The sequence below is a fragment of the Heptranchias perlo genome, chromosome 26 (assembly GCF_035084215.1).
Source record: "Heptranchias perlo isolate sHepPer1 chromosome 26, sHepPer1.hap1, whole genome shotgun sequence".
Lineage (NCBI taxonomy): Eukaryota > Metazoa > Chordata > Chondrichthyes > Hexanchiformes > Hexanchidae > Heptranchias > Heptranchias perlo.
The window spans coordinates 43,882,373-43,897,570 of record NC_090350.1 but is presented as its reverse complement, the minus strand read 5'-3'; the positions used below and the strand labels follow the sequence as shown (position 1 = coordinate 43,897,570).

Sequence of the window (15,198 nt, the reverse complement as noted above, 5' to 3'; positions counted from 1 at the left end):
CTCGATCACACTCGATCACACCCAGTCACACCCAATCACACCCAATCACACCCAGTCACACCCAATCACACTCGATCACACCCAGTCACACTCAATCACACCCAGTCACACCCAATCACACCCAGTCACACCCAATCACACTCGATCACACCCAGTCACACTCAATCACACCCAGTCACACCCAATCACACCCAGTCACACTCGATCACACCCAGTCACACCCAATCACACTCGATCACACCCAATCACACTCAATCACACTCAGTCACACCCAGGCCAGCTCACTGCCATGCACTCTGCTCACTCTCTATTAACTATATACAAATATCCACATGGCTTTGTTGACGGATGTGTTACAGGCTTTTTGTGTAAATTGCCTGCAGGCCTGTCCCGAGTGTGAGGCAAACTAGTACAATTTTCAAACTGTGACATAAACAAGGGCACGTTTATCAGTCCTGGGCTGTTCGACGGGAATTTTTATTCTGACCGAGCCTGAAGGAGCAGCCAGTTTCAACCAGTTCAATCTGTCTGATAACTGGGGTCGCCAACTCTGGTTGGAAGTATTCCTGGAGGCTTCGTCACATGATCTCCTTTCTCCAACCGCCCTGCCAGGTCAAAGAGCCTTTTTCCCCGTCTCCAATATTTTTATAACTAACAAACAAAAGTGCTCAAAGAAAATGAAAAAAAATACACATTTTTTTATTGCCCCAAGATTTTCTCCCGGGTTCGTCACTGCTGTGTCCAGGGGATTAACCTTCAATTCCTGGAGAGTTAGCAACCTCACTGCTAACAGGCCCATTCTCCTCGCTTTGCCCTTTAGATTCTAAAACATTCCTAAATATTATAAAATATATAAAGCCAAGACACGATCATTAAAGAGGGACGTCCAGACTCCAGCCCCCAGGCCTGCATCCCAGAAATCTGGTGGGTACACGGGTCAGCGTGGCCTCGAGTTACGATCAATGGGAGACACGGGTCAGCGTGGCCTCGAGTTACGATCAATGGGGGACACGGGTCAGCGTGGCCTCGAGTTACGATCAATGGGAGACACGGGTCAGCGTGGCCTCGAGTTACGATCAATGGGGGACACGGGTCAGCGTGGCCTTGAGTTACGATCAATGGGAGACACGGGTCAGCGTGGCCTCGAGTTACGATCAATGGGGGACACGGGTCAGCGTGGCCTCGAGTTACGATCAATGAGAGACACGGGTCAGCGTGGCCTCGAGTTACGATCAATGGGGGACACGGGTCAGCGTGGCCTCGAGTTACGATCAATGGGGGACACGGGTCAGCGTGGCCTCGAGTTACGATCAATGGGGGACACGGGTTAGCGTGGCCTTGAGTTACGATCAATGGGGGACATGGGTCAGCGTGGCCTCGAGTTACGATCAATGGGAGACACGGGTCAGCGTGGCCTCGAGTTACGATCAATGGGGGACACGGGTCAGCGTGGCCTCGAGTTACGATCAATGGGAGACACGGGTCAGCGTGGCCTCGAGTTACGATCAATGGGAGACACGGGTCAGCGTGGCCTCGAGTTACGATCAATGGGGGACACGGGTCAGCGTGGCCTCGAGTTACGATCAATGGGAGACACGGGTCAGCGTGGCCTCGAGTTACGATCAATGGGGGACACGGGTCAGCGTGGCCTCGAGTTACGATCAATGGGGGACACGGGTCAGCGTGGCCTCGAGTTACGATCAATGGGAGACACGGGTCAGCGTGGCCTCGAGTTACGATCAATGGGGGACACGGGTCAGCGTGGCCTCGAGTTACGATCAATGGGAGACACGGGTCAGCGTGGCCTCAAGTTACGATCAATGGGGGACACGGGTCAGCGTGGCCTTGAGTTACGATCAATGGGAGACACGGGTCAGCGTGGCCTCAAGTTACGATCAATGGGGGACACGGGTCAGCGTGGCCTTGAGTTACGATCAATGGGGGACACGGGTCAGCGTGGCCTCGAGTTACGATCAATGGGGGACACAGTTAACAGGGTCTTGTGTTACGATCGACACTAAGCACTTCTTGCGTGTACAATGATCACACTTGCTGTCAGTGAAACTTTGTTGAGATGTACCATATGTAACTTGCTACTTAATCACAGTGACACCTTGTACTGGACCTCAGTCAACTTTCTGCCCATTCTCTCCCAGTGGGAATAGTAATTTACCAACAGATTGAATGAGGCCGTTACGGAGACTCTCACTGCCCCATTGACCCCATTCAGGGGGGAGTGGGAATCTGTCATTCATTGGATCAACTACTCCTCTTAACGTGGCCTTGACTATTGTGATGGGTGCAGAGAGGGGCCACTTTATGTACCGGGTCCGGGTCGCCTGCCAATCTGTCCTTCATCCACTTTCTCATCGTTTGTTCCTCTTCTCCGATGCCCCTATTCCAAGGGTCGCCGTGGTTTCAGCTCCTTGACGGAGAGTCCCCTTTCTCAGTCATCCTCCTGGTGCTATAGAAGGACAGACCAATACCCACAGCAGCTAGGAGCAGTGCAGACAGGTTGATGAGTCGGTCAGTACTGTGGATCACTGCCTCCCCCGCAAGCTGCATCTGTTCAAATCAGAAAACCATCAGTAAATGAGACTGACTGCCTGTAATTCTCCATTAATCCCTCTCCCCGTTCCTGATTGGGAGGAACATTCCCCAATCTCCAGTCCTTTGGCACAATTCCTATTGCCAAAGATTTTTGGATAACTATGGTTAGTACCTCTGCCATCTTTCCCCTGTCCCCAAACCTCCCTCAGTATTCTGGGATAATACCACCCGGATCTGCTGATCTTTCAACTTTCAGTCCCATCAACTTTTTTTTTTAAGATAGTTTGTTTTTATATATTTCTCTCCAGTCGTGTCTCTTGCACCCTCACCAGATACTCCGACTGTCCCACCATCACCTTCCCCTGTAATACTGAGGAGAGATTCTCATTAAGCATCTCTGTCATTACTTTCCTTTCAAGTACAAGGTGGCCGTATCCTTCCTTTGACCATCAGTTTTTCATATTCTCTTACCTCCCTGTCTATTTCCTTATGTATTATTTCCCCTTTTCACCATCTGCCTCTTGTTTAAGGCTAATGTAAGGAATCTTACAACACCAGGTTATAGTCCAACAATTTTATTTTAAAATCACAAGCTTTCGGAGATTATCCCCTTCGTCAGGTGAAGGGGATAATCTCCGAAAGCTTGTGATTTTAAAATAAAATTGTTGGACTATAACCTGGTGTTGTAAGATTCCTTACATTTGTCCACCCCAGTCCATCACCGGCATCTCCACATCTTGTTTAAGACTCTTTATCCTATTTATCCACAAACACCAGCCTTTGGCACAGCTTCTATACATTCTGTAGGAATGTATTTAGCCTGTAACTTCTCCATCTCATATTTAAATTTCTCCTACCCTTTGTCCGCTATTTGATTTGCCAAATTTTCCTGGTCCGGGTCCCTTTCATCGCACTGAATTATCTCAGTGTCTCGATGAGCAGGTTATTGGTGTCGATGGATTATCTCAGTGTCTCGATGAGCAGGTTATTGGTGTCGATGGATTATCTCAGTGTCTCGATGAGCAGGTTATTGGTGTCGATGGATTATCTCAGTGTCTCGATGAGCAGGTTATTGGTGTCGATGGATTATCTCAGTGTCTCGATGAGCAGGTTATTGGTGTCACTGAATTATCTCAGTGTCTCGATGAGCAGGTTATTGGTGTCACTGAATTATCTCAGTGTCTCGATGAGCAGGTTATTGGTGTCACTGAATTATCTCAGTGTCTCGATGAGCAGGTTATTGGTGTCACTGAATTATCTCAGTGTCTCGATGAGCAGGTTATTGGTGTCACTGAATTATCTCAGTGTCTCGATGAGCAGGTTATTGGTGTCACTGAATTATCTCAGTGTCTCGATGAGCAGGTTATTGGTGTCACTGAATTATCTCAGTGTCTCGATGAGCAGGTTATTGGTGTCGATGGATTATCTCAGTGTCTCGATGAGCAGGTTATTGGTGTCGATGGATTATCTCAGTGTCTCGATGAGCAGGTTATTGGTGTCACTGAATTATCTCAGTGTCTCGATGAGCAGGTTATTGGTGTCACTGAATTATCTCAGTGTCTCGATGAGCAGGTTATTGGTGTCACTGAATTATCTCAGTGTCTCGATGAGCAGGTTATTGGTGTCGATGGATTATCTCAGTGTCTCGATGAGCAGGTTATTGGTGTCGATGGATTATCTCAGTGTCTCGATGAGCAGGTTATTGGTGTCACTGAATTATCTCAGTGTCTCGATGAGCAGGTTATTGGTGTCGATGGATTATCTCAGTGTCTCGATGAGCAGGTTATTGGTGTCGATGGATTATCTCAGTGTCTCGATGAGCAGGTTATTGGTGTCACTATTGACGATGGTCGGGAGGAGGCTGAAAGGGCAGTATTTTGGCCGGGTTGGATTTATCCTGTTTTTTGTGGTTAGAACATACCTGGGCAATCTCCAGATTGTGGGGCAGATGCTCGTGTCAGAACCATACTGGAACAGCTTGGCTGGGGCATTCACTAACTCGGGCACTCACATCTCCAACACTACAGATGAGCCGTTGTTGTGTCCAATGGTTTCAGCCATGAAGTGATCTGAATTGGGCTGGACACTGGTTTCTGAGGTGGGCCTCCTTGGGAAGAGGCTGCCTAGAATCATCCACTCAGTCTTGTCTCTCACACTCACCTGCTGGGATCCGCCATGGTTACAGATGGGGATGTTCATGGGGCCTCCTCCCGTTAGTTGCCTGGTTATTTTCAACGGGAATGTGGCAGAACTACAGAGCTTTACTCCGATTTGGTTCTAGAGCTCGGTTTATATCCGCTGCTGTTGCTGTTTATCATGGAGGTCGCCCTGTATAGTAGTTTCATTAGGGTGATATCGCATTCCAAGGTATACTTGACGCTGCTTCTGGAATGTTCTTCTACACTCTGCACTGCAACATTTCTCTACGTTACAACGAAACTTTACTTCAAAAGTATTTCATTGGCTGTGCAGTGCTTTGGGACATCCTGAGGCTGTGTAAATACTGAGGGGCTCTGACCGAGGGAGGGGACACTGGCCGAGGGAGGGGACACTGACCGAGGGAGGGGACACTGGCCGAGGGAGGGGACACTGACCGAGGGAGGGGACACGGACCGAGGGAGGGGACACTGACGGAGGACACTGGCCAAGAGAGGGGACACTGACGGAGGGAGGGGACACTGACGGAGAGAGGGGACACTGACGGAGGACACTGGCCGAGAGAGGGGACACTGACCGAGGGAGGGGACACTGACCAAGGGAGGGGATACTGACGGAGGGAGGGGACACTGACGGAGGACACTGACCAAGAGAGGGGACACTGGCCGAGAGAGGGGACACTGACCGAGAGAGGGGACACTGACCGAGGGAGGGGACACTGACGGAGGGAGGGGACACTGACGGAGGGAAGGGACACTGACGGAGGGAGGGGACACTGACGGAGGACACTGACCGAGGGAGGGGACACTGACCGAGGGAGGGGACACTGACCGAGGGAGGGGGCAATGACGGAGGGAGGGGACACTGACCGAGGGAGGGGACACTGACCGAGGGAGGAGACACTGGCGGAGGGAGGGGACACTGACTGAAGGAGGGGACACTGACGGAGGGAGGGGACGCTGACCGAGGGAGGGGACACTGACGGAGGGAGGGGACACTGACCGAGGGAAGGGACACTGACCAAGGGAGGGGATACTGACGGAGGGAGGGGACACTGACGGAGGACACTGACCAAGAGAGGGGACACTGGCCGAGAGAGGGGACACTGACCGAGAGAGGGGACACTGACCGAGGGAGGGGACACTGACCGAGGGAGGGGACACTGACGGAGGGAGGGGACACTGACGGAGGGAGGGGACACTGACGGAGGGAGGGGACACTGACGGAGGACACTGACCGAGGGAGGGGACACTGACCGAGGGAGGGGACACTGACCGAGGGAGGGGGCAATGACGGAGGGAGGGGACACTGACCGAGGGAGGGGACACTGACCGAGGGAGGAGACACTGGCGGAGGGAGGGGACACTGACTGAAGGAGGGGACACTGACGGAGGGAGGGGACGCTGACCGAGGGAGGGGACACTGACGGAGGGAGGGGACACTGACCGAGAGAGGGGACACTGACGGAGGGAGGGGACACTGATGGAGGGAGGGGACACTGACGGAGGGAGGGGACACTGACCGAGAGAGGGGACACTGACCGAGGGAGGGGACACTGACGGAGGGAGGGGACACTGATGGAGGGAGGGGACACTGACGGAGGGAGGGGACACTGACCGAGAGAGGGGACACTGACCGAGGGAGGGGACACTGACGGAGGGAGGGGACGCTGACCGAGGGAGGGGACACTGACGGAGGGAGGGGACACTGACCGAGAGAGGGGACACTGACCGAGGGAGGGGACACTGACGGAGGGAGGGGACACTGATGGAGGGAGGGGACACTGACGGAGGGAGGGGACACTGACGGAGGACACTGACCGAGGGAGGGGACACTGACCGAGGGAGGGGACACTGACGGAGGACACTGACCAAGAGAGGGGACACTGGCCGAGAGAGGGGACACTGACCGAGAGAGGGGACACTGACCGAGGGAGGGGACACTGACGGAGGGAGGGGACACTGACGGAGGGAGGGGACACTGACGGAGGGAGGGGACACTGACGGAGGACACTGACCGAGGGAGGGGACACTGACCGAGGGAGGGGACACTGACCGAGGGAGGGGGCAATGACGGAGGGAGGGGACACTGACCGAGGGAGGGGACACTGACCGAGGGAGGAGACACTGGCGGAGGGAGGGGACACTGACTGAAGGAGGGGACACTGACGGAGGGAGGGGACGCTGACCGAGGGAGGGGACACTGACGGAGGGAGGGGACACTGACCGAGGGAGGGGACACTGACCGAGGGAGGGGACACTGACGGAGGGAGGGGACACTGACGGAGGGAGGGGACACTGACGGAGGACACTGACCGAGGGAGGGGACACTGACCGAGGGAGGGGACACTGACCGAGGGAGGGGGCAATGACGGAGGGAGGGGACACTGACCGAGGGAGGGGACACTGACCAAGGGAGGGGATACTGACGGAGGGAGGGGACACTGACGGAGGACACTGACCAAGAGAGGGGACACTGGCCGAGAGAGGGGACACTGACCGAGAGAGGGGACACTGACCGAGGGAGGGGACACTGACGGAGGGAGGGGACACTGACGGAGGGAGGGGACACTGACGGAGGACACTGACCGAGGGAGGGGACACTGACCGAGGGAGGGGACACTGACCGAGGGAGGGGGCAATGACAGAGGGAGGGGACACTGACCGAGGGAGGGGACACTGACCGAGGGAGGAGACACTGGCGGAGGGAGGGGACACTGACTGAAGGAGGGGACACTGACGGAGGGAGGGGACGCTGACCGAGGGAGGGGACACTGACGGAGGGAGGGGACACTGACCGAGGGAGGGGACACTGGCGGAGGGAGGGGACACTGACTGAAGGAGGGGACACTGACTGAAGGAGGGGACACTGGCGGAGGGAGGGGACACTGACTGAAGGAGGGGACACTGACCGAGGGAGGGGACACTGGCGGAGGGAGGGGACACTGACTGAAGGAGGGGACACTGACGGAGGGAGGGGACGCTGACCGAGGGAGGGGACACTGGCGGAGGGAGGGGACACTGACTGAAGGAGGGGACACTGACGGAGGGAGGGGACGCTGGTGGAGGGAGGGGACACTGACCGAGGGAGTGGACAGTTACGGAGGGAGGGGACACTGACCGAGGGAGGGGACAGTTACGGAGGGAGGGGACACTGACCGAGGGAGGGGACACTGGCAGAGGGACGGAAAGAGGCACTGATCAGGGAGGGGACACTGGTGGAGTGAGGGGACACTGGCGGAGGGAGGGGACACCGGCGGAGGGAGGGGATACTGGCGGAGGGAGGGTCACTGGCGGAGGGAGGGGAAGAGGCACTGATCAGGGAGGGGACACTGGCGGAGGGAGGGGACACCGGCGGAGGGAGGGGACACTGGCGGAGGGAGGGGACACTGGCGGAGGGAGGGGGCACTGGCGGAGGGAGGGGAAGAGGCACTGATCAGGGAGGGGACACCGGCGGAGGGAGGGGACACCGGCGGAGGGAGGGGACACCGGCGGAGGGAGGGGACACCGGCGGAGGGAGGGGACACCGGCGGAGGGAGGGGACACTGGCGGAGGGAGGGGAAGAGGCACTGATGGGGAGAGGGAAGTGAAATTTTTCCTTTTAACAGGTTCAGAGCACCAATCCCATGCAGAGACTCTTTGACCTACCCTCGAGTGACAGCCTGGTGTTCTCCTCCTTTTACTTCACTGATTCCCACTCCCAATGGATTAGAATCAGGGGCTGTTATATAAGAGACAAAATTAAACATTAAAGCCAACATCCCAATGCAAACTGCATCACTGTTACTGATTCCTGTGCTTTAACCTGTTATCCCTCTTGGAGCTAGGCTCACTACTTGGTATCAATCCCACCAAAGTTCCTGGGAAAAACAGAAGGAAATGCTGGTGCCCAGAGCTTGATCTCCAGGTTCTGTAATCCAGATCTTCCCTCAATGCTCAATCACTATCAAAGAGAGAGTCTAACCACCTCCCCTTGACATTCAACGGCATTACCATCGCCAAATCCCCCACCATCAACATCCTGGGGGTCACCATTGACCAGAAACCTAACTGGACCAGCCATATAAATACTGTGGCTCCGAGAGCAGGTCAGAGGCTGGGTATTCTGCGGCGAGTGACTCACCTCCTGACTCCCCAAAGCCTTTCCACCATCTGCAAGGTACAAGTCAGGAGTGTAATGGAATACTCTCCACTTGCCTGGATGAGTGCAGCTCCAACAACACTCAAGAAGCTCGACACCATCCAAGATAAAGCAGCCCGCTTGATTGGCACCCCATCCACCACCCTAAACATTCACTCCCTTCACCACCGGCGCACTGTGGCTGCAGTGTGTACCATCCACAGGATGCACTGCAGCAACTTGCCAAGGCTTCTTCGACAGCACCTCCCAAACCCGCGACCTCTACCACCTAGAAGGACAAGAGCAGCAGACACATGGGAACAACACCACCTGCACGTTCCCCTCCAAGTCACACACCATCCCGACTTGGAAATATATCGCCGTTCCTTCATAATCGCTGGGTCAAAATTCTGGAACTTCCTTCCTAACAGCACTGTGGGAGCACCTTCACCACACGGACTGCAGCGGTTCAAGAAGGCGGCTCACCACCACCTTCTCAAGGGCAATTAGGGATGGGCAATAAATGCCGGCCTTGCCAGCGACGCCCACATCCCATGAACGAATTTTAAAAAACCAGGAGAACAGACAGAATGAGCCTCTTCCCCTCCCTCCATCAGTGTCCCCTCCCTGATCAGTGCCTTGTCCCCTCTCTCGGCCAGTGTCCCCTCTCTCGGCCAGTGTCCCCTCCCTCGGTCAGTGTCCCCTCCCTCGGTCAGTGTCCCCTCCCTCGGTCAGTGTCCCCTCCCTCCGTCAGTGTCCCCTCCCTCGGTCAGTGTCCCCTCCCTCCGTCAGTGTCCCCTCCCTCCGTCAGTGTCCCCTCCCTCGGTCAGTGTCCCCTCCCTCCGTCAGTGTCCCCTCCCTCCGTCAGTGTCCCCTCCCTCGGTCAGTGTCCCCTCCCTCGGTCAGTGTCCCCTCCCTCGGTCAGTGTCCCCTCCCTCCGTCAGTGTCCCCTCCCTCCGTCAGTGTCCCCTCCCTCGGTCAGTGTCCCCTCCCTCCGTCAGTGTCCCCTCCCTCCGTCAGTGTCCCCTCCCTCCGTCAGTGTCCCCTCCCTCGGTCAGTGTCCCCTCCCTCCGTCAGTGTCCCCTCCCTGATCAGTGCCTCCCCCCTGTCAGATTTACTAACACTCCATGGATGGTTCTTATTTACTCTCCCTTTGCCGTTCCTCCAATGGGGACAGTGCTGTAGGAAGCAGCAACTTGAGTTAATTAAGGGGCCGTTCTTCACGTGAGCTCGGTGAGTCTCCGATTCTCAGCCAAGCCTGTTCCTGTGAGCTCCTCTCGTGACCTGGTGATGAATTGACCTGCCAGGGGTGTTCCTGACCAGCATAAGGATTGGGGAAAGGGGAAAGGTCACGGAATGGGAATAAGTGGAGAGCTTTTCAGAAAATGTCACAGGCAGGATGGGCAAAATGGCCTCCTTTTGTGATTGAGTACCTGGTCTAGGCTGAATTAGTCACTAGTTAGGTTGTTACAATCCACTACCCTCTGCCGTTCAGTCACTCCCTGATGGAAAATGAGTGCCTTGGGAACAGGCCCAGCAGGGATGCCCCTCCTGGTGGGCTGGTTTGTAAACACTCACTGTCGAGGCTCACACACGAAGCAGGAGCATTTATGTCAGAGTCTGGAGGGTCTGTCTTGTCATGAAACTGCCAGCTCCTTTAGGAATGGGGGGGGGTGAGAGGGAGGGAGCAAAAGTGAAGGAAGGAGGAACAGGAGAGGGAGGGACGGGGAGGAAAGAAAGGAATGGGAAAAAGAGAGAGAGAGGGAGGGAGAGAAGAGATATGGAGAGAAAGAGAGGGAGAGAGGAGAGTAGGGGAAGAAAGGAGTGTAAGGGAGGGGGAGAGAGAGAGGGAGATAGAGAGTTGAGAGGGATGGAGTGAGAGGGAGATAAAAGGGGAGAGGAGGTGAAAGAGAGAGATGGAAAGAGATAGGGAGAGAGGTGGGAGAGAGAGAGAGAGAGATCAGGAGAGGTGATAAAGAGGAGTTGAAAGAGTAAGAGTGAGAGAGAGAGAGAGGGGGAGGAGAAAGAGGGGTAAGGGACTGAGAGACGCACTGCCTACTCACTCATCCTGTAATGTCTGCAGGCTCCATGTTTTTATAGATACACAAATTGAATAAAATGCAATGCTGGGTCACTGACTGGCAAGATTCACAGTGAACAATCTCTTGTTTGTGAAAGTGGATTTGAGGATTAATCTCATGAAATTCCAGCCATTCTCCAGTTTAAGGATTGAAATGGAGGAAAAGTGGAATTTCTTATCCTTATGTAACCTCATCAGTGAATCTGTTTGTAGGATTGAAACTGTTAATATCCCTGCATGATATTGTCACTGTGAGTTACATAGAATGTACAGCCCAGAAACAGGCCATTCGGCCCAACTGGTCCATCCCGGTGTTTATGCTCCACACGAGCCTCCTCCCTCCCTACCTCATCTCACCCCATCACCATACCCTTCTATTCCTTTCTCCCTCATGTGTTTATCGAGCTTCCCCTTAAATGTATCTACACTATTCCCCTCAACTACTCCTTGTGGGAGCGAGTTCCACATTCTCACCACTCTCTGGGTAAAGAAGTTTCTCCTGAATTCCCTATTGGATTTATTAGTGATTATCTTATATTTATGGCCCCTAGTTCTGGTCTCCCCCACAAGTGGAAACATTTTCTCTACATCTACCCTATCAAACCCTTTCATAATCTTAAAGACCTCTATCAGGTCACCCCTCAGCCTTAAGAACATAAGAAGATAAGAAAGAGGAGCAGGAGTCGGCCATGTGGCCCCTCGAGCCTGCTCCGCCATTCAATCAGATCGTGGCTGATCTTCGACCTCAACTCCACTTTCCCGCCCGATCCCCATATCCCTTGATTCCCCTAGAGTCCAAAAATCTATCGATCTCAGCCTTGAATATATTCAACGACTCAGCATCCACAGCCCTCGGGTAGAGAATTCCAAAGATTCACAGCCCTCTGAGTGAAGAAATTCCTCCTCATCTCAGTCTTAAATGGCCGACCCCTTATCCTGAGACTATGCCCCCTAGTTCTAGACTCTCCAGTCGGGGAAACAATCTCTCCCCATCTACCCTGTCAAGCCCCCTCAGAATCTTATATGTTTCAATGAGATCACCTCTCATTCTCCTAAACTCCAGAGAGAATAGGCCCATTCTACTCAATCTCTCCTCATAGGACAACCCTCTCATCCCAGGAATCGATCCAGTGAACCTTCGTTGCACTGCCTCAGTCTTCTCTTTTCTGGAGAAAAGAGCCCCAGCCTGTTCAATTTTTCCTGATAGATATAACCCCTCTGTTCTGGTATCATCCTTATAAATCTTTTTTGCCCCTTCTCCAGTGCCTCTATATCCTTTTTATAATATGGAGACCAGAACTGTGCACAATACTCCAAGTGTGGTCTAACCAAGGTTCTATACAAGTTTAACATAACTTCTCTGCTTTTTGATTTTATCCCTCTGGAAATGAACCCAGTGCTTGATTTGCCTTTTTTATGGCCTTATTAACCTGCGTCGCTACTTTTAGTGATTTGTGTATCTGAACCCCAGATCCCTCTGCTCCTCTACCCCATTTAGACTCTTATTATCCAAGCAGTATGTGGCTCCCTTATTCTTCCTACCAAAATGTAATACCTCACACTTATCTATATTGAAATTCATTTGCCAATTACACACCCATTCTGCAAGTTTATTAACGTCTTCCTGTATTTTGTCACAATCCTCCTCTGTATTAACTATACCCCCCAATTTGGTGTTGTCTGCAAATTTTGAAATTGTACTTTGGATTCCCAAGTCCAAATTGTATATGTAAATGGTGAACAACAGTGGGCCCAGCACCGATCCCTGTGGAACACCACTTCCTTCCTTTTGCTGGTCTGAGTAACTACCTTTAACCCCTACACTCTGTTTTGTAGCCAGCTTGCCATCCATTCTGCTACTTGTCCCCTGACTCCACATGCTCTGACCTTAGTCATGAATCTACAATGCAGTGCCTTATCGAAGGCCTTTTGAAAATCCAAATATATTAGATCTATTACATTACCATCGTCTACCCTTTCTCTTACTTCAAAGAATTAAATAAAGTTGGTCAAGCATGACCTTCCCTTTTGAAATCTGTGCTGACTATTCTTCTTTATTTTTGGTTTCTAGATGTTTTGCTGTTACATCTTTGAGTAAGGATTCCATTATCTTTCCTACCACTGATGTTAAGCTAATTGGTCTATAGTTCCCTGGACTTGTTCTATCTCCCTTTTTAAATATAAGAATCACATTCGCTGTCTGCCAGTCCTCTCGCACTATTCCCTTTTCTAATTGATTTTTATATATATGTAATAGTGTCTGTGCTATCTCCTCCTTAGATTCTTTGAGTGCATGCATGTTACTGTGTTAATTTCATGGCATTACTGTGCCGATGTCACTGTGTGTTCCAGTGCCAATTTTATTGTGAATTTCACTCCGTGTTACTGTGTGAATTTCACTCCGTGTTACTGTGTGAATTTCACTCCGTGTTACTGTGTGAATTTCACTCCGTGTTACTGTGTGAATTTCACTGCGTGTCACTGTGTGAATTTCACTGCGTGTCACTGTGTGAATTTCACTGCGTGTCACTGTGTGAATTTCACTGCGTGTCACTGTGTGAATTTCACTGCGTGTCACTGTGTGAATTTCACTGCGTGTTACTGTGTGAATTTCACTGCGTGTCACTGTGTGAATTTCACTGCGTGTTATCCTGTATCCTCCCCTGCACCTTTCCCCACTCCAATTAAAGAAGTTCGACTCACCTGCAAGAGTCGGAAATAACTGGGAGTCAATCTGCTCAGCCGAATGATCATGTCCAATGTGGAAGCTTTGTCGCTGGGATTTCGATGAGACTCGATGAACGAGAGCAACATGCAATTCCAAATGTTTCCAATCTGAGGAGAGGGAGACTCCACGTTATTAGCAGCAGAGACCGATCCCAGCGAGACAACCAGCCCTTCCTGGCAGAGCCGCTGGGTCTGACTGCATACTTGGTTACCAGCGGTTCACAGCTTTTCCTACCCAGTCTCTCGTACTCAGTGATGTCACTGAGATATTGAGCCATCTGTCAAAAGGCATCAGCGTTTTGTGTTCAGGATCAGCAGTCGCTTCACTGAATCCCAGGCACAGGCTCCCCGGCAATCTGTGGGACTGACAGGGCCTGAGGGTCCCACAACAACACAGGTTCAATAACATCCACAATCCCAGCCTCGTCCACCAGACTCATCCGAGGGTTTGGTATAACTCACCGATTCCACCCTCCCCCTCCCACAGTCGCTGACGCAGCATTTACCCCCTCACTCCCCTCAATTACCATCACTCACCCCCTCACTCTCCTCAATTACCATCACTCACCCCCTCACTCCCCTCAATTACCATCACTCACCCCCTCACTCCCCTCAATTACCATCACTCACCCCCTCACTCCCCTCAATTACCATCACTCACCCCCTCACTCCCCTCAATTACCATCACTCACCCCCTCACTCCCCTCAATTACCATCACTCACCCCCTCACTCCCCTCAATTACCATCACTCACCCCCTCACTCCCCTCAATTACCATCACTCACCCCCTCACTCCCCTCAATTACCATCACTCACCCCCTCACTCCCCTCAATTACCATCACTCACCCCCTCACTCCCCTCAATTACCATCACTCACCCCCTCACTCCCCTCAATTACCATCACTCACCCCCTCACTCCCCTCAATTACCATCACTCACCCCCTCACTCCCCTCAATTACCATCACTCACCCCCTCGCTCCCCTCAATTACCATCACTCACCCCCTCGCTCCCCTCAGGATTCTGTATATCCAGAGCAGTGAGTTGATTCTATCAGTGCTGAAACTGCTCTTTGAGTTCCCGTGATTCTGAACCCTGGTGTCATCAGTGAAACACATTCTGGGTCCATCCAGAGTGATGTGTGTCTGCGGCCCCCAGCCCGACCCTGGGACCCCGACCCTGGGACCCCGACCCCGGGACCCCGACCTGACCCCGGGACCCCGACCCGACCCTGGGACCCCGACCCTGGGACCCCGACCCTGGGACCCCGACCCTGGGACCCCGACCCCGGGACCCCGACCTGACCCCGGGACCCCGACCCGACCCTGGGACCCCGACCCTGGGACCCCGACCCTGGGACCCCGACCCGACCCTGGGACCCCGACCCCGGGACCCCGACCTGACCCCGGGACCCCGACCCTGGGACCCCGACCCTGGGACCCCGACCTGGCCTGACCCCGGGACCCCGACCCGACCCTGGGACCCCAACCCGACCCTGGGACCCCGACCCCAGGACCCCGACCTGACCCTGGGACCCCGACCTGACCCTGGGACCCCGACCTGAC

At 53.5% G+C, this 15,198-nt stretch overlaps 1 long non-coding RNA gene across 1 annotated transcript; it reads right to left on the bottom strand.

Annotated features, from left to right (window-relative positions):
* Positions 1-715: 715 nt before the first annotated feature.
* Positions 716-14,092, bottom strand: LOC137342886 (uncharacterized). The gene is made up of 3 exons (XR_010967386.1): positions 13,610-14,092; positions 8,355-8,427; positions 716-2,565 (listed from the first exon to the last, which is right to left on the bottom strand). It is a non-coding gene; the product is annotated as an uncharacterized lncRNA (long non-coding RNA).
* Positions 14,093-15,198: the final 1,106 nt, after the last annotated feature.